The 23,210-nt window shown below is 40.2% G+C and overlaps 1 protein-coding gene across 3 annotated transcripts in view; it reads right to left on the bottom strand.

The window, feature by feature from the left end:
• The window catches only part of prkd3 (protein kinase D3), a 64,723-nt gene that overhangs the window by 26,449 nt on the left and 15,064 nt on the right, over positions 1 to 23,210 (bottom strand). Inside the window, exon 2 of one of the 3 annotated variants that reach the window (XM_061696140.1) lies at positions 14,898 to 15,054. The exons of the other annotated variants lie outside the window; for them this stretch is intronic. The gene's annotated coding sequence lies outside the window, so the exon portion shown is untranslated. The remainder of the gene's footprint in view (positions 1 to 14,897; positions 15,055 to 23,210) is intronic. 3 annotated transcript variants of the gene reach the window in all.

Genomic DNA, 23,210 nt, shown 5'->3' with positions numbered 1-23,210 from the left:
ACCGGGTCACACACAATGGACAACCCGTGACAACGCAAGTGTCACCAAAGATCACCAAGGCTGGCACAGACTCTGCCAATACGGCATGTTAAGACACCTGCAGGCTCATAGCTGCCAAGAAACAAATATAGAGAGAGACAGATTAATGAATCGAGAAAAGAAAAAGTGTATAACATAGACTTGCATCAACAATGATGTATGGATTTATGACTTGTGTATGTTATGGATTTTCAAATTATTACAACGTAGGGAGAGCTAAAATTCATAAGCTTTGTTTCCTTCAGCCCCTTCTCAAATTTCACTTTATAACAGTCTTATTTTCATTCATCTTCCGTACAGCTTATCCTCACTAGGGTTGCGGGCATTCAGGAGCCCATCCCAGCTATCTTCAGGCAAGAGGCACGGTACACCGTGAACTGGTCGCCAGCCAATCTCAGGGCACATATAAACAAACAACCATTCACACTCACACTATGGGCAATTTAAAGTCTTCAATTAACCTACCATGCATGTTTTTGGGAGGTGGGAGGAAACCGCAGTACCCGGAGAAAACCCACACGGATGGGGAGAACATGCAAACTCCACACAGGCAAGGCCGGATTTGAACCCAGGTTCTCAAAACTGTGAGGCAGATGTGCTAACCAGTCGCCCACCGTGCCGCACAGTGCTATTTTATTATTATATATTTTTTACACTTGTTTTATGCTTGTGCTGGTTTGAGATAAATAAAAATAAATAAAAATCAATCAATCAAAAAAGCTGGAAGACTGAACTGTCAGAAGAGTAATTGTAATTCTGAATATAAGATGATTATGACCAAACGACATTCTGGTCTCTCTGAGGAAAAGACACCTTGGGAAAAGACCAGGCCCAAGTCGAACACTGGACACATGCATTTTATCTAACCAGAAGATTGGTGATTTCTTGAAAGAGGAGAAAATAGCTGTGTCCCAGTTCAGGGCCTTGATGATTTTCCATGAAGGTGACGTCTTTGGCGCCACCTCCGAAAGTTATGCCAACCATTGTTAATTGAGACGGTTCACTCGAGGCCTCAGGAGATTTTCTGGACATGTCACATTTACAACTTTACCCTTATGTCACAATGCTTCCAATACTCATGTCACATATTTCAACAGAATTTTGAAAGTCCCTATAAAATCAAGGTCCCATGAAGTTTAACACTGAAGAACACATTACAGGGTTTACTCCATTCTTGACAGAAGGCTGATGCCAGCTTTGCCATGACCTTGATTATAATAAGCATTCTTGATCCGTGGATGTTTTGTCATGTCACGTACATTAAGTGTGCCTTTAGGAAGAAACAAACCATCTCACTGCTCCCATCCACAAACATATACCCCCTAAACCTCATTACCCTCTGGATCACCACTGTTTACCTTAAACCTTCAACACCAAAGGCAGCGAGCAGAGGGAGTTGAGAGCATCCTTCCTGTGGTGACTGTAGTGTCACAGAGAGGTTGTCATTTGGCTGACATGCCACCGCTCAAATCCGTACACATTCGCGCACACACAATTGCCAGAGCAGCTGCCAGCTGTAGTCAGCACCTACTGGCATTCAGTACAAAAGTTTCCACAGAAAACAGGTCTCATTCCACACCAGGAGCATCTGCGGGGTGAGAGGACAGAGGATAATTCTTTTGTTCCATACCTCATTAAAGCAAGTGGAAGCCAGGGGTGCAAGAACAATAGACTGGCAAGTTTCGGACACATTCCAACATTGCATACCTACATGAATACTTTGGTCACATGCTCCTTCCTTCCTGCATGTAAGACTATATGCAGGTGGAAACAATCTATTCATCATGCTCATGTGCACATACTGTATGGATGCCCCTATGCAGCATCACCACCACATGGCATTGCATACATCTTTGCAGTCCAGAGTGACTAAGCATGTCTTTAGTCATCTTAAAACACAAATCAATTGAATTGAGTGGTAACGACCACACACGCACACTAAAGACCCTAGAGGAAAGAATCTTCGTGTGAGGTCCACAGGTCAGCCTGGAAAGACGAATGGAAAGGAGCTTTGCAGTAGTAAGCTTTTGTTCACTAATCTAATCTACCATTGATATGCTAACTACTGTTACGAGCAAAAAGGGTCAGTGTTAGGAAAGTAGAGGAAAATATGGGATGGTATGAGTGAGGTGGCAAAACTGGACAATTGTGAAATATGGTCCTACTTCAACAGAAGCCCAAAACAAAATACATCAAGACACTCATGGATTACCAAGAACACCTAGACAGTGGCAGAGAGGGACATACACCGACCAGCCACACTTTCAATGTTTTCCAAAACAAAAGCTGGAAAAAATACCTTTACAAAGAGGATTATGTTCAGTTTTGATGGACACTGTGTGAGGTGTTAATTTTGTAATATGTTTTAGTTTACAGTGGTTTAGAACTGCAATGCATCATTCATAAAGGAATATTATCTTTGCATAGGTAGAAAATGTAGGGATACCATTGAAGCTTAACCTGCAATGTGTATAAAGGGACAGAAACTCGTGGTGTGGCCACCATCATTCCCTGAAGTCAACCATTTGAAAACTTGGGAGTATTTCTTGCATCCTCATATGAGATAAAGACAGAAACCATTCATTAATTTACAATTTCAATGGATGAGAGCGTTGTTAATCTGATATATAAGAGGGATAATGTTGTCATTGGAAGCTTTTTATAGAAGCTAATGTAATGGTTGACAATTAACTAAATAATACAGTATATTCAGAGTAAAGCATACTGACATTTTTGGTAAATGAACAGCCTGCATATGCCTAATAATTTGATACAACATATATATTTACATGCATGTCAACACGCCATGTTAAATCAATGCTGATTATTCTGGTAAGAAGCAAGTGGGTAATGAATCCCAGAGAAGAAGAGTTCTTAGGGTGTTATTATTTTGTAAATAAAGTATTATGTGGTGGCACGGTGGTAGACTGGTTAGCACATCTGCCTCACAGATATGAGGACCGGGGTTAAAATCCCGGCCCCGCCTGTGTGGAGTTTGCATGTTCTCCTCGTGCCTGCGTGGGTTTTCTCCGGCCACATCCCAAAAAAAAAAAAAAAAAAAACACACATGGTAGGTTGATTGAAGACTCTAAATTGCCCTTAGGTGTGAATGTATGCACGAATGGTTGTTCGTGCAATTGGCTGGCGACCAGTTCAGGGTGTACCCTGCCTCTCGCCTGAAGATTGCTGGAATAGGCTCTAGCACGCGCGCGACCCTACTGATGATAACCGGAACGGAAGATGAATGAATGAAAGTATTATGTGGTTGAGAATTTGCACATACAGTGTATGAGTATATGCTACTTGTGGCGTATGGCAGAGGTGGAGTGGGGGGGGGGCAAAAGGGAAGTGGTGTTGAGAGTGGTGCACAGCCACTGACAGATGGCCATGTGATTACAGTAAGGAAAAGGATGCTACTTGGCCTCAGGCTACCTCACACTTTATTTATGCTACAGGAAGACCCTCAGATCTGTAGGATACTTCCACGGAAATGAACTGCATTAGTTTGCAGTTTACAGTATAAGTAAAATGTCATGAAAAATGTCATTCAAACACTGGTGTTGAACAAGGAAATAAATAACAGCAGATGGGAATATCTGATCTGTGTACATTCACCATTACATGCGAGCTGGAAGGTCCATGACAAGCTCATCACCTTTCTGAATTGCCAATGACAGCCCATTATAGTAAATTGATGATGATGTACACTACAACGGAACGAAAGGAAATCCACACTTTGATGATGCAGCATAAGTGGCCTAATTTACTAAAGATTTGCGCATGCAAAAAGGGGCGCAAACTTGATTGCTCACCCAAACAGATCAAGGAAGCTGATCTAACCAGACACAGCCAGTTTTGAGTCTGCCAAACTTGCTAAAGTGCCTTGGAGTTCCTTTTGCACGTTCTGGGAGAAGCAAAGGTACATTGATTAATTTAGGTTGCGTAATTTGATTTATCAAACCTGGGATGGACTGCGATAGCTGATTTTGTCTCTAAATAACACATCTGAAAGGCACGTGCAAATAAGCACGCACAGCAGTGCCACCAGATTAGCGCAGGCAGTGAGATGAACCGTGGTGAACTTTTCCACTCACGTTTACATTTTTGAAATGCCAGAAACAAAAATTGTCTCCACATATTGTCTATTCAGCAATGCAATTTTGGAGCTTCTCAATGATCTAAGGGCCCACTTTGAGCCAGTCGCCTATGAAAAAAACATCTTTAAACTGAATTTTCTTGAATCTGGGTCATTTAGCCACACTGTGACAATTGTCTGATGCTGGCCTCTCCCAGAGCAATTTTTCCAGGTGCGCTGTCCACAGTTTTAAATGTAATTTTATACAAGATGGAAACTCAGGATAAGTTCAATCAAACAAAATACTGCTTTCATGCAGTAGCTGGCTTCACCAAAACTATCTGAAAGCTACATTTCTTTTCTTTATCTCAGCAATACAGTATGTTTGTCTTCCAATAACACTTTCATTTCCATCACTTCAAATTTTAGTTTGCACTTACAGTGCTCTCACAAATGTTCTATGGTGAAAACCATCAATACTACCCTAAGCGCAAAAGAGACCAGTAACACACAGTTATAGTGCCCGTTATTTGGGATCTTAGCAAAGGATTACAATCTAAGGCCCACCACCCGAGTGACGTGGCTAAAAAAAAAAAAAAAACTGGAAATCGCAGAAATAAAGGGTCGTTGACTCCCTGCTGCACATCAGGCAACTGAGCCTTACACATACAGTACACATCAACGGAACACTTCTGTTTTTGCTACAACTTTTCATGAGATAAACTGAAAGATCCAAGTCCTTTTCTATTTACACAAAAGGCTAATTTCTCTAAAATATTGTTCACAAATCTGTTGAAATCTGTTTTAGTGAGCATTTATTTCATTGGCCGAGATAATTCATCAACATCATGGGTGTGGCATATAAAGATGCTGATTAGACAACATGAGTATTGCACAGGAGTACCTTAGGCTGCCCACAAAAAAGGCCATCCTAAAATGTGCAAATTATTTATGTTTTTTCAAGTATTTATTTGTTTATTTTTACATAATTTGGGCTTCCTACGTTGGCTCAGAAGTGGCTTGACTCGAGGAACCCGACAGTTGTAGCCCAGATGCGTCTGAATGTGGTGGTTTTTGAAGCTGTGACTCCTGCCTCATTTCCACTCTTTCTGGATCTCTGCTAGATTCTTGAATCTTCTCTGTTTCATAATCCGCTGAAGCCCACGGTCATCTCTTTTGCTGGTGCATTTTCTCCTGCCACATGTCGTCCTTCCACTAGACTTTCCATTGATATGCTTGGACACAGCACTCTGTGAACAGCCAGCCTCCTTAGCTATGAACCTTTGTGGCTTACCCATCCTATGGAGGATTGAATTTATTGGAGGGTTCGCCAAAGAGGAGTGGGACATATTCTGCGCATGTGCACGCAAATGGCCGGCAGAAAAAAGGATCATTTGGCAGAGAAACCTAGTTTGCGTGGCGATTTATTTGTGCCAGCTCATGCCAAGCAAAGATATGCAGCAAAGCTTATGTACAACAGTGGCAACCAGGATTTGCCTGACCAATATGCACTTACAGACATATGGCACCCAAATCCACTTCACCGGAGGCGATATTTAGCCTTCATGTATTTGACTGACACATAAATATACACAGAAGATTTAATGAAAGCCTACAAGTCTCTTGACGCATACAAGTAAGTGTTAATCATTCAGTTGTTGTTTGGAAAATGTTCAAATGATGAAGGATCTCTGTTTGTGACGTGTATTTGCATATTTGGATACATTTTGTTCAAGTCCAAATCCCATTCATAATTTGTATACAATAGTAGGCTTACTATCAAAGGTAAAATATCACCAGAAGTAATGAGGCATCAAGTATTTTAGAGATGTGCTAATGTTTTTTAGAATAATCTTTCGTTATTGCTTTTTGGTTCCAATATAAAAATTATAAAGATTAAATAGGAACAATATTATATCTACATTAGGGCTGGGCATTGTTCAGAGCATCACGATTCGACTCGATTTCTTTAGGTTGTGATTTGATATCGATTCTTTAGAGCTGCAAATCGATTCGATATTGATTTAAATGTTCCGATATCGATTTAGTAAGAAGTAAAACATACAAATAATTAAGAGTACATTTTTGCTTTGATGCCATGTAAAAATGTTGTTTGTCACATCACAAATTTTAAGCAATAAAACATCTAAAAATAAAAATTTGCACTGTAACTTATTTGTATATATAGTAGTGCTGCAACGAATAAGTTGCAAAATGTACGAATACAAAAAATGCTCGAGGAATGTTCTCTGCCTTGCGCCGCTGCTTATTTAACCTATTCACTGCCAGCCATCCTAGTTTGATTGCGTTTGATACTGTATTTGTAATTATGTGTGTACGCCTTTAAGAGGGCAGGCGAAGGTGAGTAGTGTGACGTAAGCATAAAGAAAGGTCAGTCTGGGAAGACTGACTTTTGACTGTGCCCGACAGCAGCTCGTAAGTTTGTGATGTTCTTGTGTTGCCACGAGTTCAACAAAGTGACTGCATTGGCAACTCCCTTCCTCCTTGACCACTTACGAGGGCATTAAAACACTATTGATATATACAATAGTTGCCTGTTAATGGCAGGAAAGAGTTAACTGTCAAGCTGAAACACATCTCGCAGTGCTTAACAAGCACCGTGAATAATGTTACGTCACGTTATAGTCGCCCAACTAGTATAATAATGGCCAGTGTACTTATGTACATCGTATCTGCTAGTGGCTACATTTTGAGCTAAGTACTGTAGGTGGGGAAAAAAAAAAAAAAAAAAAGATTGCAAGTAAAGTTTTAGGTTTTCTCTCGAGGTGTCTTTATTTTCCATCTTCATTTTAGTAGAGTTGGTCTGGTCAAAGTTAATAAACGCATCGTGAATCGAGAACCAGTTGGAACCGTTCAAATTAAAAAATGTCGGTTCCCAGTTTCAATGCCTAGTCCTCCAGCAGCAAAGAATTGGCGAAAAGCAATGATGAAGAACGTGCATGATGACGTGCTTGTGCCCAACGGCGGTGGCCGCGAAAATAAAGAGACTTGGTTAAAATTAATGACCAGTCGCCTCAGTGCAACACTTGGAATAAGATTATATTGTGCAACCGAGGCTTTCACGATGTGTAGCGTCTGACATGCTCTATGCCTCAGCCTACACCGCGCGGAGCTTTAGTGAAGTCAACTCTCAAGTCAATTGGGTGCTTGAAACAATAAAATACGCCGCGCCAACATTGAGACAGCTAACGAGGTAAACGGTTGCTTGTACTTTTGCACTGATGGTTTTTAGCGTTTATTTCAGTCTTCAAACCAACGTAAGCGCCGATGATAAAAAAAAATTTTTTTTTTAAAAAGCGTAACATTGGGCTAAAACTTCCCCGGAGCAACTTTACATCACAATGAATTGGGACAAAATTCACATAAACGTTGTCTCACAGTATCACAAACAGTAACCTTGTGCCACATCGGTGGGTAGGGAGAGGAATTAATGTTTTATAGCATTTGGTTCCACCCATTAAAAAAACAAAACAAATCTAATGAAATCAAAAACAATCACCGGTGCCGAGTGAAGTTACTTTTCATGCCAAAATGCTGAGTTCCGGTGTGTACCCATCAAAATAAAAAGCTGCAAGCTTAAAACAAGAAGTCAAGTTAAAACTTGCACATATAAACCATTTGACGTGATGAAACAGAATACAGGGGCAGCTATACAGTAGGCTTTACACGATAAGGATTTTTGGGGCTGATCACCAATCAACAAGTTTAAAAAAACGATAACCGATCCGATCACAAGATGGAGCAATGTGTCCATTTAAATTACCTGTTCATTTACTGTATATATTTGTGTACTTAATTGCTAAAAAAATATATTTACAATAAATAATGTATCTTTGTTCATCTATTTATGTCATAGTGACAGACAGAACAAATGGTCTGATGGCAGGAAGTACATACAGTAATTAATGTATCCACTTTTTGTGACATTTGTTTGTTGGTGTGTCGTGAGATTTTTCAATTGTAAAATAAGTTCCTTGGCTCCATAAAGGTTGGAAATCACTGCTCTAGTCAGATCGTGCATTCTAATCAGTCAGGTCAAACCAACATTACAACATGACAGAAATAATGGGTGCTAACGTACTGTAATTCAATTACTTTATTGTAATTAAATTACTTCACCCACACCGAAACTTTAGAGCATGATTCGACAGAACGGCGGCATGTTTACGTACAACAGTTAGAGCTAGCAGTAGCTTGCTAGGCTGCATAACATTTTGTTGTCTGTTTGCGAGCCGTACCGTATTAAAAGTACGGGAACATACCTCAAACAAGCCTTAAGCGAATGTCCTCTCCTCTCCTGAGCAGCAGTGACCACCAACACGTTTTCCCCCCATTTTGTCCTTACGAGTGTATCCGGTCGCATTTGACAAGATAAAGCCCAATGATCGTATAAAAATGGGATGCGGTGGTATCGGAAGATTTTATTGCAGTAGTCTGACATAGTGCAACCGTGAAAGACCAAATTTGTCTTGTAGTTTGATCCACACATTACGTGTTGTCTGTCCCACACTGCCAGCATGTTTTTTTTTTTTTTTTTTTTAAATAACTTTATTGCACCTCATTTTACAGTACTACATCAAAAGACAAGGCTAAAAATAAACTAGCTTTTGGATTCAAATATACTGTGCACGATGGCGACACGAAGTAAATGTCTTTTGCAGAGCCGATCAATGACGTCATTGATCGGATCGGGGAATTATGACATTAAAGCCGATCAGCATAAAATGCTAATTATTGGCCGATATGATGCTAATTATTGGCCGATACCGATCAGGCCGATAAAATCGGTGTAAAGTCTACTATATAGCAATGTTAAAATAACTTTTGTTACAATTGTTAAAATAACTATTTTAACAATGCTATCAGTGAAGTCAACTCTCAAGACAACTGGGTGACTGAAACAATAAAAAATAAAAAAAACAGTTAAAATAACTTAACAATGCTATATTTCACTTTTAGCTGAAACATTATTCAATTAATTGTAAGTCAATTGGGTTAGTTCCACACACATTGCCTTTTAGTTCATAGGTTTGATATTGATACTGGTTATAAAGAACCTCAAGTCAAATGTTCATTTTAGTCTATGCTGCGGGCTGCCTAAGAAAAATGGATGTTCATAATTTGGACACCCTTTATTTAAACCATGCAAACCATGACCCAGCCCCCTAAAAGAATCAGAATCGAGAATCATTTGGAACCGGAATCGAACTAAGGAACCGGAACCGCTCAAATCCAAACGATGCCTAACCCTATTAAATGCACAGCCACAAACCTGCTGTATTATTATGTCACATCCTAAAATGCTAGCTGCTCAAGTGAAGTTGCACAACAGGCTCCTTAGTCTTTTTTAATGAAGCCATTTTTTTAATATATCTATTTACAAGAAAACAAAAAGTTAAAACATGATGACAGCTCTATATTGAAAAAGTAACATGCATGTATACTTAAAAAAATATTTCTGGAATCATTCATATTTTAAAATGTTGGTTCCTATTTTCCATGCCGAGTCTGCTGACCCGAAGAAGAACTCGTTGGAAACCACAGAAGAAGGACAGGGATGAAGTGTGTTAGGGCAATCAAAAGTGTGGCTTAAATGAATACATAAATAAAATAAATGACAAATCGGCTCAGTGCAACACTTGCAATAAGATTATATTGCGCAAAAGAAGTTGCACGATTAACGTGATCATAACATGGTTCAGAAGCAACGGAGTGCCTTGTCTGTGAGGCACGCGCTCCAGCTCCGAGGCTTGGCACCCCAATGGAGTCAGAATCTCTGAAGTAAAGCAAGAAAATATGTTTTAAGCCACCATTGACAAAGCGAACAAAGTTAAACTACACCTAAAATGTTGGTCAATCAACTCAAATTCAAATAACCACCTAACGCTAGCACATGCAATTTAAGCAAGTGTGTTCTAAAGTGCTCTTGTGAGAGTGTAACCTGTCCCAGTGAAAAGAAAATAGATAACATTTTAATTAAAGTTCATAGGTTTGATAGTAATATAGGCTTACTGGTTAAAAATAACCCTGCGAAAAATTCATATTAAAGCTTGTAAAAAGTTAACAGCAAAAAACTGTGTGTGTTGTAACTTGTATCAAGTAATATTAGTGCTTGACTATTGTACATGTAGTATGTACATCATGTACTTTATTTAAAATGCAACTCTTTCAGAGGCATCTGTTTTTTATTTGCGTTCGTAGGATTCATGATTTAATGGCAGAGAAAATAATGGGAGTTAAGGAGATGTGACATAACTTTAAAGTTGTTGTTAGCGTTTAGCAATCCCAAAAGAGGTTATTTTATTAATTATTTAAATAAATCAGCCGATTAAAAGGTTATTTTATTAATTATAAATAATTTAAATAAATCAGCCGATTAATCGGTTATCTTTTTTTTTTTCCTGCCGAACATCGGTATTGGCATTGGCCTAAAAACATCCATATCGGTCGGGCCCTACTCATTACTATTACCTTTATTATTTGCAGGGTATTTAAGTCAGACCTAATTAAGTTGCATCTTTGCGGCATTGTGAGATAAGCCAGTACCCGTACTTTCTTCGTCAAAACCCCATTCCTTTATTGCGGCTGTCAACAAGTTCACTATATTGCTCCCTCCCTGTGTGGCTTCTATGAAGTGGGCTCTAGTCTCCAGAACACTTGTTCGATAGAAGAAAAGGGATAACTCATCTTGTCACTCCCCAATGCATGCACACATGAATGTGACAGTGGGCCAGGACAGCAACCCCACATGCGCTGGGCCCGTAGCAGAGAGGAATTCTAATGGGGGAGCAGAGTGGCCAGAGACAAGCTGTGACTTTTTCACTCTCTCGGCTGTCTTATATTCCATCCATGTAGCAGAGAATGTGTCATGGTTCATTCAGATGTTTAGCTTGTTAATGCTGTGTCATGGTAGAATGAATAAGTGTTCTTACACAAAATTTCATCCATCCATCTATTTTCTATACCACTTATCCTGTTACGGGTCACGGGTAAGGTCCTGCCTATTCCAGCTAACTTTGGACAAAAGGCAAACTACATCTGGCCATACTGGTTGCCAGTCAGTTGCAGGGAACATATAGAGACAAACAACCATTCACACTGACATTCACACCATCACTGAGTGGCAACTGAACTCACGCTGCTTGTACTGAAGTCAGGCGAATTTAACACTATACTGTCAGTGACCTCACTATATTACAATATGTATTATTTGTAGGGATGCACGCTAAGTATCAGACCGATAATTATCGGCGCGATATTGGGAAAGAAATTGTGGCCACTATGCTGCTGTGTTGGCAAACACCTACGTATAGACACTGGCCCACCCGGGTCAGTAAAAATCACTGAAATTTTTCACCTGTCGAAAATGGCCCAAAACTGCATTTTCAGTGTCGGTCTGAAATTCATTTATCACCGAAACATCCCGTCCAAGACAGGATGTTGTGATGACGCAAGAAGTAACCACGACCTGCACCGCCTGACTGGATAAATGGGCAGGCATTCGGGTTAGCCTCACGTCGATAGCCGAAGCTAACGCCGCTAGCCTCATAGACCAGCTCATACTTTGCAGCCTGTGGAACGTTATTCTGCCCTTCCTGGGTGTGCTTTAAGCTGTTTAATAATACCCCAGTTAGAGTTTGCTGTAAAACTAAGCGTACAACAAAAATAATTACCCTCATTTTATATTTAAACAAGACACACATTGCTTTAGAAACCGCCAGTTTAATGCTAACAGTCAATGGAAAACGCTATTGACGGGCTAGCTAATATTAGCATTTGGTCAAGGGAGGATTTACCTTCAAATAAATAAAATAAAACTCAAAAACACTGTAGTAACACATACAGACAGACAATATAACAATACTCATGGGCATATATTCTTCCCAATCTGTGACTTTCTTCTACTCTTTTTTAGTTTTCAGTAAATTAGTAGCTTTTTCTCTTTTCTCTCTACACGAATGACTGCACCTCAACGCACCTGGCTGTCAAACTCCTGAAGTTTGCAGATGACACCACAGTCATCAGCCTCATCAAAGACTGTGACAAGTCTGCGTATCGCTAGGAAGTGGAGCGGCTTGAGCTGTAGTGCGGCCGACACAACTTGGAGCTGAACACGCTCAAGACTGGAGAGGTGATCGTGGACGTCAGGAGGCATCCTTTGCCACAGCTGCCCCTCACGCTGTTCAACTGCGCCATGTCAACCGTCGAGACCTTCAAGTCCCTGAGAATTACAGTCTGTCAGGACCCGAAGTGGGAGACCAACATCAACTCCATTCTCAAAAAGGCCCAGCAGAGGATGTCCTTTTTGCGGCTTCTGAGCAAACACGGCCTGCCACAGGAGCTGTTGAGGAAGCTCTACACAGCAGTCATCGGATTTGAGGATTTGTACGCTGCCAGAACTAAGACAAGAGCATGCACAATCTTGGACCCTCCACATCCTGGTCACCACCTCTTCCAGCTACTTCCCTTAGGTAGGCGCTATTTACCAATGCAAACTAAAACTAGCAGACATTCGAACAGCTTCTTCCCTCTTGACATTAACTTCTTAAACAGTTAACTTACAACTCCATTGTAACATGCTGGCAATTTTGTCTTGAGATTGTTGTCACATCTATGTCAGTCCAATTATACATTATTCATGCACTCACTCTAGGAGTCTCGCCACTCTACTCTATTTGCATATCTGTTGTTGACCAATACTGGCCACTCATGTGCTTGAAATGTAGCTGCACCATTTGCACAATCGACATTGTTCCAGATTATCACACTATTAGTCACTTTAAACTGCTTATATTTCTTGAAGTCTCTGCACCATTTGCAAAATGGTCACTGTATCAGACTATTGCTCTATTCGTCATTTCAAAATGCTCTAAACTGCTACTGGACTCTGCATCATTTCCACAATTGTGGAACTAATAAAAATTAATAATAATTATTATTGGCATTACCACATTACTAGTAACCTATTATTGCTCAGTGACTCTCTGTACTGTGTTTTTATGTTTTTAGGTCTCAAAAGTATTTTCTGTCGAATGGCTGTCTGTTGTCATACTGGAGCGGCTCCAACTACCGGAGACAAATTCTTTGTGTGTTTTTGACATACTTGACAAATAAAGATGATTCGGTCTATTTAAAAAATATATAATTAAAAAAAAAACTGGACCAATAACAAGCCCCACCTTATGCAGCAAGACCCAGTGGTCTACGAAGCAGCGGACTGGTTTAGCAGCTCAAGCCAACAGAGGAACAAGCGGGGGTGGTTTGGCCGCAGATGGTTTTGGCCACTGATTTAAGAACACATTTGACTGAAAAAAAGCAAAGACTTCATTGCATAGTATCTTCCGGTGGATGAAAGTATCGACATGACGGCCACTGCACAGCTAGCCATTTTCATCTGTGGAGTGGACTCCAATTTTAGCATTACAGAGGAAATATTGGACATTAAATCGATGCACGGGACAACGATAGGAAAATACATTTTTGAAAACATGTCAAAGTATAGCGGCACGGTGGACAACTGGTAAGCACGTCTGCCTCACAGTTCTGAGGACCCTGGTTCAAATCTGGCCTCGTCTGTGTGGAGTTTGCATGTTCTCCCCGTGCCTGCGTGGGTTTTCTCTGGGTACTCCGGTTTCCTCCCACATCCCAAAAACATGCACGGTAGGTTGATTGAAGACTCTAAATTGTCCGTAGGTGTGAATGTGAGTGTGAATGGTTGTTTGTTTGTTTGTATGTGCCATGCGATTGGCTGACGACTAGTTCAGGGTGTACCCCGCATTTCACCCGAAGATAGCTGGCATAGCCTCCAGCACGCCCGCAACCATAGTGAGGGTAAGTAAATGGTACAGAAAATGGATGGATGGATGTCAAAGTATAACCGACATTAAACGACCCTGGGACAAACTTGTTGGACTTAACAACAGATGGAGCACCGGCGATGTGTGGTGGAAAATGTGGGCTCGTGGGGAGGATGAGAGTAAAGATGCAGGAGGAGAACTGTACTGGTGAGTTCGATAGATACACTGTGGTAAAGTGTTAAAAATTTAACATTTAATGAGCACTGTAATGCAACCCGTAAACTTGATCAGAAACTTGTTTGACCACCGGAAATTTCAGTCTTTCATGCGAGAAATAGTTTGCAGACATATCATACAGAGGTACGTTGGCTGAGTCGAGGAAAAGTTCTCAGAGTTTTTGAGCCACACAAGGAAATTGGTCAGTTCATGGACAGTAAAGGAAAAGACTCCACAGTTTTGTGGGACGAGAAGTGGAAAAGTGAGTTGGCGTGTCTGGCTGACCTAACAGCCTATCTCAACGCCTTGAACCTTCAGCTTCAGGGACGTGAACGCATGATCACTGACATGTATGATGCAGTGAAAGCATTTCAAATGAAGCTGCTCTTATGGGAGACACAGATGCACCAGTGCAACTTGCCTCATTTTCCCTGTTGCCAAGTAATGTTGAACCAAGTTGTTGCAATGATCTTCCCTAATGCGCATTTGCTGATAAACTGAGCACACTGCGCACTGAGTTCTTAGGGCGATTTGGAGACTTTGAAGCACAAAAAAGGAATTTCGAGCCGCTTCGCAACCCGTTTGCCGTCAACGTGGAAACTGTACCTGTACAGATTCAGATAGAGCTGCAGTGTAATGGGACACTAAAGGAAAACTACGACAATGCAGGGCCCGCACAGTTTATTCATTCCATTCCTGAAGCAATGCCTCAGCTCCGTCGAACCCTGTACATGTTTGGTAGCACATACCTGTGTGAGAAGCTGTTCTCAGTGATGAAGATTAACAATACAGCACACAGAAGTCGCCTCACTGATGAACCCCTGCAGTCCATCCTGAGAATCTCCACACAACAGAACCTTGCACCAAACAAACTTGTTGCCAGGAAAATATGCCAAGCATCCAGCTCTGACAAAACAACATAAGAGCAAAGAAAACAATGTTTTGATTTGTTATTTTTATTTTCTTGCTGGAAAGCACAAACTTTATTTATATTTCCAGTATTTTTAGGACGACGCTCATATTTAAAAAGTATATAATTTTGACAAGAACATTTTTATGAAGAGCAAAATATTTAAAGATGTTTAAAGTTAGTTTATTTTTATAAAATGGCACAAGAACAAAGAATACAGAATGTTTTGATTTATTTTTACTTTTGTGGAAAAGCATAATTTTTATTTCATTTTTTTTGCAAAATGTACATAGTTGTAACTTTTATCATTTTGATGAGATATTTTTATAGAGCGCAAAGTCTGTTAAGTTATATACATTGTATTCATATTTTTTCTATTCATATTTATGTTAAAAAAACATTTACTTTTAGTGTGTTCAATAAATGTTTATCCTGTTCAGCCCGCGACCTACAGTGTGCTTTGAGTTTTGGCTAGACTTTACACTGATCTGATCGGTATCGGCTGATAATTAGCATTTTATGCTGATCGGCTTTAATGTCATAATTTGCCGATCCGCTCAATGACGTCATTGATCGTCTCCGCAAAAGACATTTACTCTGCCATCGTGTACAGTATATTTGAATGCAAAAGCTAGTTTATTTTTTAGCCTTATCGTATGTCTTTTGACATAGTACTGTCAATATCTGACCGCCAATAAAAAATTTTGAAAAAAAAAAAAAAAAACATGTCAGCGGTGTGGGACAGACAACACGTCTGAGACAGACAACACGTAATGCCTGAATCACACTACAAGACAAATTTGGTCTTTCACGACGTCTGTCAGACTAGTCCAATAAAATTCCGAGAACACCGCATCCCATCTTTTACGATCACTGGGCTTTATCTTGTCAACTGCAACGCAACCGGATCCACTTGTTACCATGGTGACAACAACAACAATGGATCGCGCAGAGTGTATTATAAGACCAAAATGGGAGAAAACATGTAGTGAACATGTAGTGGTCGTCACCGGTGCTCAGGAGAGGACTTTCATTCAAAGATTGCTTGAGGTATGTTCACATACTTTTAATACGATACGTCTCGCAAGCAGGCAACAAAACGTTATGTAGCCTAGCAAGCTAGTCCTAGCACTAATGGGTTGTATGTAAACTTGTCTGTCGAATGCTGCCTCAAAACTTTTGGTGTGTGAAATAAATTAATTACAATAAAGTGATTTAATTACAATAAAGTAATTTAATTACAGTAGGTTAGCACCCATTATTTCTGTCATATTGTAATGTTTGACCTGACTGATTAGAATACATGACCTGACTAGATATTTTTGAAGATACTCAGTATACATTACAATATATACCGTATTTTCACGACCATAAGGCGCACTTAAAAGTCTTCGCCAATTTTCTCTAAAATGGACGCGGTGCCTTATAATGCGGCGCGGCTGATGTGTGCACCGACTTCCAACATCTATAAATGTTGTTGTGTGATGAGCGCTCCGCTTGAGGTTTTTTTTTTTTTTTTTTTCCCGCATTTCCTGCCGACACGCTGCTTACAAAGAGGAAAAGCGGACGTGGCTGAAGACAGGGGAAGGGTGCATGAAGTAGGACGCTAAAGCCACGGCCCCAGTAGGTATGTAGCGCCGGGGTGTTTTTTAAATTTTTTTTAACCGCTTGACTGACTGGGAGCATTTCCGGGGTGTGCAGTGTGAAAACAACATCGGTTTGGTTAAGGACCCCGGAAAATGTCACCTACGAAGAGACAGGCTTACGAAGCACAGTTTAAACTGCAAGCTATCATTTACGCGGAGGAACATGGGAATCGAGCAGCGGCGAGAGAATTCAAGATCAACGAACCCATGGTTCGCAAGTGGAGGAAGCAGGAAAAATAGCTTCGCCAAGTCAAGAAGACAAAGCTGAGTTTCCGCGGGAAAAAAAAGAAAAACAAAATGCGGAAACAAGGCTAGGTGGCCCGAGTTGGAAGAACAACTCGAGCAATGGATTAATGAGCAAAGAACAGCCGGGAGAAGCGTCTCAACAGTCACCATTCCACTGAGTGCAATAACTCGGGGCTTGCCATTATTCCGGGAGGCTTGACGAACCGCTGGGCAGCCGCGTAAACAGGGTGTTCAAAGTGAAGTGAGCGGCGTGGGAGCCATGGATGACAGATGGCGAACACAGCTTTACTAAGACTAGGAGGCAGTGCCAGGCGGGTTACGCCACAATTTGTGAATGGATTGTGGATGCTTGGGCTAACGTGTCTGCTTGCACTGTTGTTCGAGCTTTCGCACGGCAACAAGACTGACTCGAACCTGGCGTGTTTGATTGAGAATTTGCCCAGCTGTTCATTTCGGATGCACAAGATGAGGACTTTGATGGATTTGTGGATAAGGATTGATAGAAAAATAATGGGAGTACATTGTTAAATACTTCAAACAAGTACAACCGAGCTCAGTTTTGCTCCTGCTACCTTTTTAAAAACATTGTTTTAACGCGCATGCATGCTACCGTATGTTTTAAGCTAGCGTATGTTTTACCATGCCTGCGCCCAATAATACGGTGCACCTTATGTGTGTGTTAAATACAGAAATAGACCCCGTAACTGAGACTGTGCCTTTTAATACAGTGCGCCCTATGGTCGTGAAAATACGGTACAGTAAATGAACGAGTCATTTAAATAGACATATTGCTCCATCTTGTGATTGGATCGGTGATTGCTTATCGTTTTTGTTTTTTTTAAACGATCAACCCCAAAAATCCTGATTGTGTAAAGCCTAGTTTTGGCCACCGGTGAAATTGAGTTTGACACCCCTGAAATACAATAGCTGCAACGTAAGTTACGCATGACTACACAATGTATTTCTTTTCCTACTAGTATGACAGATAAGAATGTTAAATGTTATGTCCCTGTATAATTAAAAGTTTAATGATTGCAACAGTTTGACCTTGGAACAGATCGTGTGTCTATAATTTTTTTTCCCATTGGAAAAACTGTTTGGAAATCGGACCAGTGTCTCCAGACCTGATTGTGTGTAACCATTGTGGTATCACTGAAATGCTCGTATGCAATCAGTTTTAAAAATTAAAAAGGCCTATTTTGGTGTGTACACATACTACACATTGGTCTACACTGTGTGCTTGTTAGGTCACACTTGTCATCAAAGATTTCTTTCAAATAATGTAGGGATTTTATCCATCCATCCATCCGCTCATCCTCACTACTATAAAGCCAATATTTCACTGAGCCAATGGTGTGTTTCTGACCTCCTGGTTTCACATACCGTTTCTTTAAGCTCTCCCAAGACAACCCAACAATTATTGCACATAGCCTTTGGTTATTGGAATCAAGAGAAACAATACTCTTCTGTAGTAATCTTCCGTAGTAAGCGCCAATGCAATGAAGTGGAGAGGAGTTATTGGTAGTGAGATCACTGTTTGGTTAGTTGCCTCTCTATCGCCAATGAAAGCCAGGTGGATTTTCAGCAAATCTGAGCATATGCTGGATGATGTGCACAGTTACTTTACTACATTTTTACGAAAGCTGAAAATTAATAGTAATTTTTTAAATCAGAAAGATCAGTATCAACATTCTTTTTATGTGCAGCAGGTGATAGAAGCTTTGTTTGCTCTTCTGTAATTGTGTGCGCATGGCTACATCTAGTATCGCGTGTGCTTTCAGCGTCCAGAGACCAGGCAGCGAAGAGGAAGCCTGAGTCACAGGATCTAAAGCTTCTCAGGAAGAGAGCAGAGTGATCTAAGACATGCTTGGCTCAGCCCTCGCACACCACTGATGAGTTATAGCTTTACTGCGATCCTCCGCCTGAGAAATAAAGTGCAGCACATACTACATCTCCTGCTCACACAGGGAAAATAAATAGGTGAGCCTAGGGGAATTCATGTGAAGGTAAGACCGATTGAGGTTATGAGGCAGTGGTCAGATGTAGCAACATGATTTTGCAGGTTCTGTGTTTGCAAAAAGTGAATGAGGGATTACCTACTGTACATACAGGTAGGTTTTAATTTTTAAAAACCCTTCCACTTTGTATGCCTGTGAATATTCTCATTCATCCAGGTCATTTAATTCTCAGACCATTGAATTGACAGAGTAGTCTGTCCTAATTACTGTAAGCCTTGTTGAATGAACTGATGAAGCTTGCTCAGATAAGGGGTGAAATGTCTTCTAAGACAACTGAACTGTCTGGTTGCGATCAATTCAATGGCCTGAAAACTTCTGCTTTGTGTCACCTTTTTTAAGAGGAGATTAATCCCGGACACATTCCAACACTGGAGCTGTCACCTTTCTCAAAAACAGAGACACCGAAAGGCAATATCTGCAAATGTTTAAACAGACGGGGAAGAATAATAGCAAGTGCAGTGGAGGGAGAAGCTATGTGAACATCAGCTGTACAGACTGTGCTGCCTCGCTGACCACAGCAGATTGGAGAGCAGGAGCAGTGAGAATATGGAAACAGGGAGTGGTTCCAAGGCGAACTAACAACAAGTAGAACAGTAGAAAGACTGGTACAAACTGAGTCATAGTAAGAGACATTTCTCTTTGCTAAACGGCACATTAGAAAAAAATTGGCTGTGATCCTTGTTCGTTTTATCACTGATTGTTTTTATTAAATGACAGCCCCAATAGTGTTTCTTAAGAAGTACTATTGCTAGAACACATTAGTTTTTTTTCTTGTATTCTTGTTGTTTCAACATTAATTGCACTTCCGCTGCCACCTTCCTATCAGTTTGACATATTGTGCACTTCACTGAAAGACAGGAAAGGCAAACAGTGCTGTGAAAACAACAAGAAATTCTGCAACCTGCTGCTGCTATAAGCATCAATACAGTCAACCTGATATAGCTGCTTAGCCAAACAAATTGTTATGTGCCCTTTCATCATTATTGGAATCTGCCTGCTAGTTATTCAATAAATCGTCAGCTTTGAGTAAGGGTTGCAGTGTCTTTGTTACTTGACACGTATGTAACGGCAGAAATCCTCTAATAGTTGGACACATACAGTAGGATTTTAGAATGTTGTTTTTAAATTTTAACTCAAAACTGTCAAAATAATGTTCTGTTGGGTTATTGCTTTTGCTCTTAGATTCCGACAGTGTCCGTTGCGTGCGTTATTTATTGCAACTTCTCAAAACAAATCCAGAACAACGTTTCTGCCGTCGATGGATTCAGAATGCTAAAGCTAGAAACAACGCAAAGAATAAAGCAATGTTTTTCCCTTATCCTTTGTGCCTAATGTGTGCCAAAATTAGTGGTGGGCAATATATCGAGAAGCTTGATTCAATCGATATATCATCAAATTTCATCATCAAATTTATTTGTTCCACTAGTCAGTGAGATTTCATAGCCCTGCGGTACCTCTTGTTGCACGGCGTCAACATGGAGGACATGCTAGCGACTCGCAAGCAAGAAAAAGTCCCCAAAACGAGCATGTAACGTCTATCATTTGGAAACAATCTGCAAAACGTGTATAAAAGATGTGACGATGGCGGGCATATCCGTGTAAAATCACCTGAAAATGAAGCACGTTATCAAGCGCGTGCATGTAATAATGTATGCATCATGCTAAAGAGTGCCGCTCCTGTATCGTACACAAAACAATCCCACAGGCCGCCTAGCAATCGTGGTGGCAGTTGAAGCGCTTGTAGTTTTGTGTTCACTCAGTGAACAGGGTGTGAAGATAAGATAGTAGTTTGCTGATCACGGACAAGATAGAAAGTGCTTCAGGGGCTTTTAGCATTTAGCAGCTAGCTTTTTTATGCGACCGATCATGCAAAGTTTCACAGTGGGCCGCCATTCCTGTCTGTTTCTTTTTTTAATTTATTCAGTTTATTTACAGATCACTGCATTGTATTCATTTGACAGGACATCACACTTCCTTCTTTTTCTTCCTGTTCATCTTGATTTCCGGCAGACTGGGCTTGTTTAAGTACATTGCTGCCACCTAAGGGTAAAGCGATGAACATCTACAACAGAGCCAAAACCTAAGAAATACATTAAAATAACAAATATGATGCAATAATTTCTTAATGATTACGATAATACTATGATTATTATGTTATGCAATTGAGCAGTATACAATAACTGTCCCGCATTATTGTTCCTGACATAATGGAAGAAAATATGGAAAGTCAGACAAATTATGTTATGGAAGTGAATTTATATAGGTTGGCAGCTCTGCAATCATAGCTATAAATGCAATTCTAAGTTAAAAATAAATAAATAAATTGAAAAAAGTAAAATGTATCTATTTCTTTGTGATGTTTATAATTGTTAAATAAACCTGCTATATATTATGAATACATTTGGTCTGGGCCGGTTTTACACATTTATAAACTTTAATAAAATAAACAGTCATATCAAATATCGACATTGGGGGGAAATTTTTTTTTTAAAGATTTAGGCCATTTTGCTGAAAATAAAGACACAGGCACATTGAGACACACAACAAGACTCAGATTGCCGAGGCTGAGCAAGATCACTGTCAAATGTCTGACACACCACCGCTGCCACTGAAAAGTGTGTCGAATAACTAACAATTGGCTTAATTTGTACAGTGCATGCCCATTTAACGTGTTCAGGTTGCCAGCTGGTTCAATCAAAGAAGAGAAGGGTCCTGTCATTAATAAGTACGATGGAAGTGAGGCACGCTCTTTCAGTGAACACAGTCTTCAATCATAGATTTATTATTCTAGGTTGGTCGAGTCCCTCAGTGTATAATGGTGAATTACTACAGGTGATTGGCTTCACAAGGACGAAGTCGCAGGGACTTGATTAATAAATTGTTCAACTTAGTATTGCTGACTGATTCAATATAATCACAATCACAACCCATTCAGCCAGCATTAACAAGAGATTGGATTGATGTGGGATAATCTCCCTTCACTGGGTGAAGGGCATTCCAAAGCAAAGCTGCACTTGGTAGAGAGCCCTATAGAGATGGTTTGGCACTGAATGAATGGTAGGGCATCGGCTACTCTTTGTGCCCAATGTGAGGGCCTGCCAACAGGGCTGTTCCAGCATTCCCTGCCCATTGCCATTAGAGAGGACCACCCTTCTCCACTCTGTCATTCCCTGACTCTTGTGGCTGAGCCTTCTGTTCTGTGATGCCACTTTACATTTAAAAGAGAATGAGGGAACAGAAATGTGCACTGCAGATGGTAGAAATTACTTAGCTCACTTAACTTCAGAGATGTTTTTTCCCTTTTTTTTCTCTCTCTCTCTCCTTTTCCACAAATTACTCCAAGACTGGGGAAATTGATAGATTCCTTGTGCAACTAAGCCTTTGAGTAACACATGGAAAACTTTTGTTTCTTCAGCAGTCCCAATTGTGATATCAAGTCAGGCAACTCCATGGATTTAAACTACCTCAGTGTAAAGAACACTGAAAGTCATCTCAGTTGGAAAAGAGCTGACACCATAATGTGTATTCAGAACCAATACCAACACTGCATATATTGACTCAAGAGTGACCTGTTTTTGCTTGTAAGGGAGCTGAATGTGCTTTCCAGGAAATGTCTGACACCATGTATATCACACATAAAGCCCAGTGTCGAAAGAGGGTGGGGTAAAGGCAGTGATTTATTTTCTGTGTGTTTCTCTTGGTGTTGGTCAAAGTGAACTACAGTCAAGTTCATCTTATTTATTTAATTATTCATAATTTATTACTAATTTCCGCTTGTTCTTTTTAAAGAACAAATACTGTAAATCTAAGTGATAAACCCGTGATGGAGGCAAACAGCCTATTGCAACACTATTGGAATGAATCTTGAAAAGCAGCATTTTCTCCAGTTAACTTGCATAAGTGATACTTTCAAAAGATAAAGAGCAATCCTAATAATATTTTGCTTTTTTGCTGTGCTAAATTTATGAATACAGCCTCCTTCTGCCTGGAAAAAGTCCTTTGTCTCGCTAATTACAGAGACAGCTATTCAGGCCTTAACCAAAGACTGTGCTGCTACAGTACTGACAAAACCGGTGGGGAAACCTGCGGCCGAGGGAAATCTAAATTAAAGTAGCTGTTATAAAAGTGAAATTCAAAACAAAGGTTCAATTTGTTCTTCCATCACCTGTGCCAAAAGTTTCATTCCTATTAAAGAGCCCTACTATTGCCCTTTCAATACAAATTGAAAGTTATTTATTCTGT

Source organism: Phycodurus eques, chromosome 14 (assembly GCF_024500275.1).
Source record: "Phycodurus eques isolate BA_2022a chromosome 14, UOR_Pequ_1.1, whole genome shotgun sequence".
Classification (NCBI taxonomy): Eukaryota; Metazoa; Chordata; class Actinopteri; order Syngnathiformes; family Syngnathidae; genus Phycodurus; species Phycodurus eques.
This window is presented reverse-complemented; position numbering and strand designations above follow the sequence as displayed.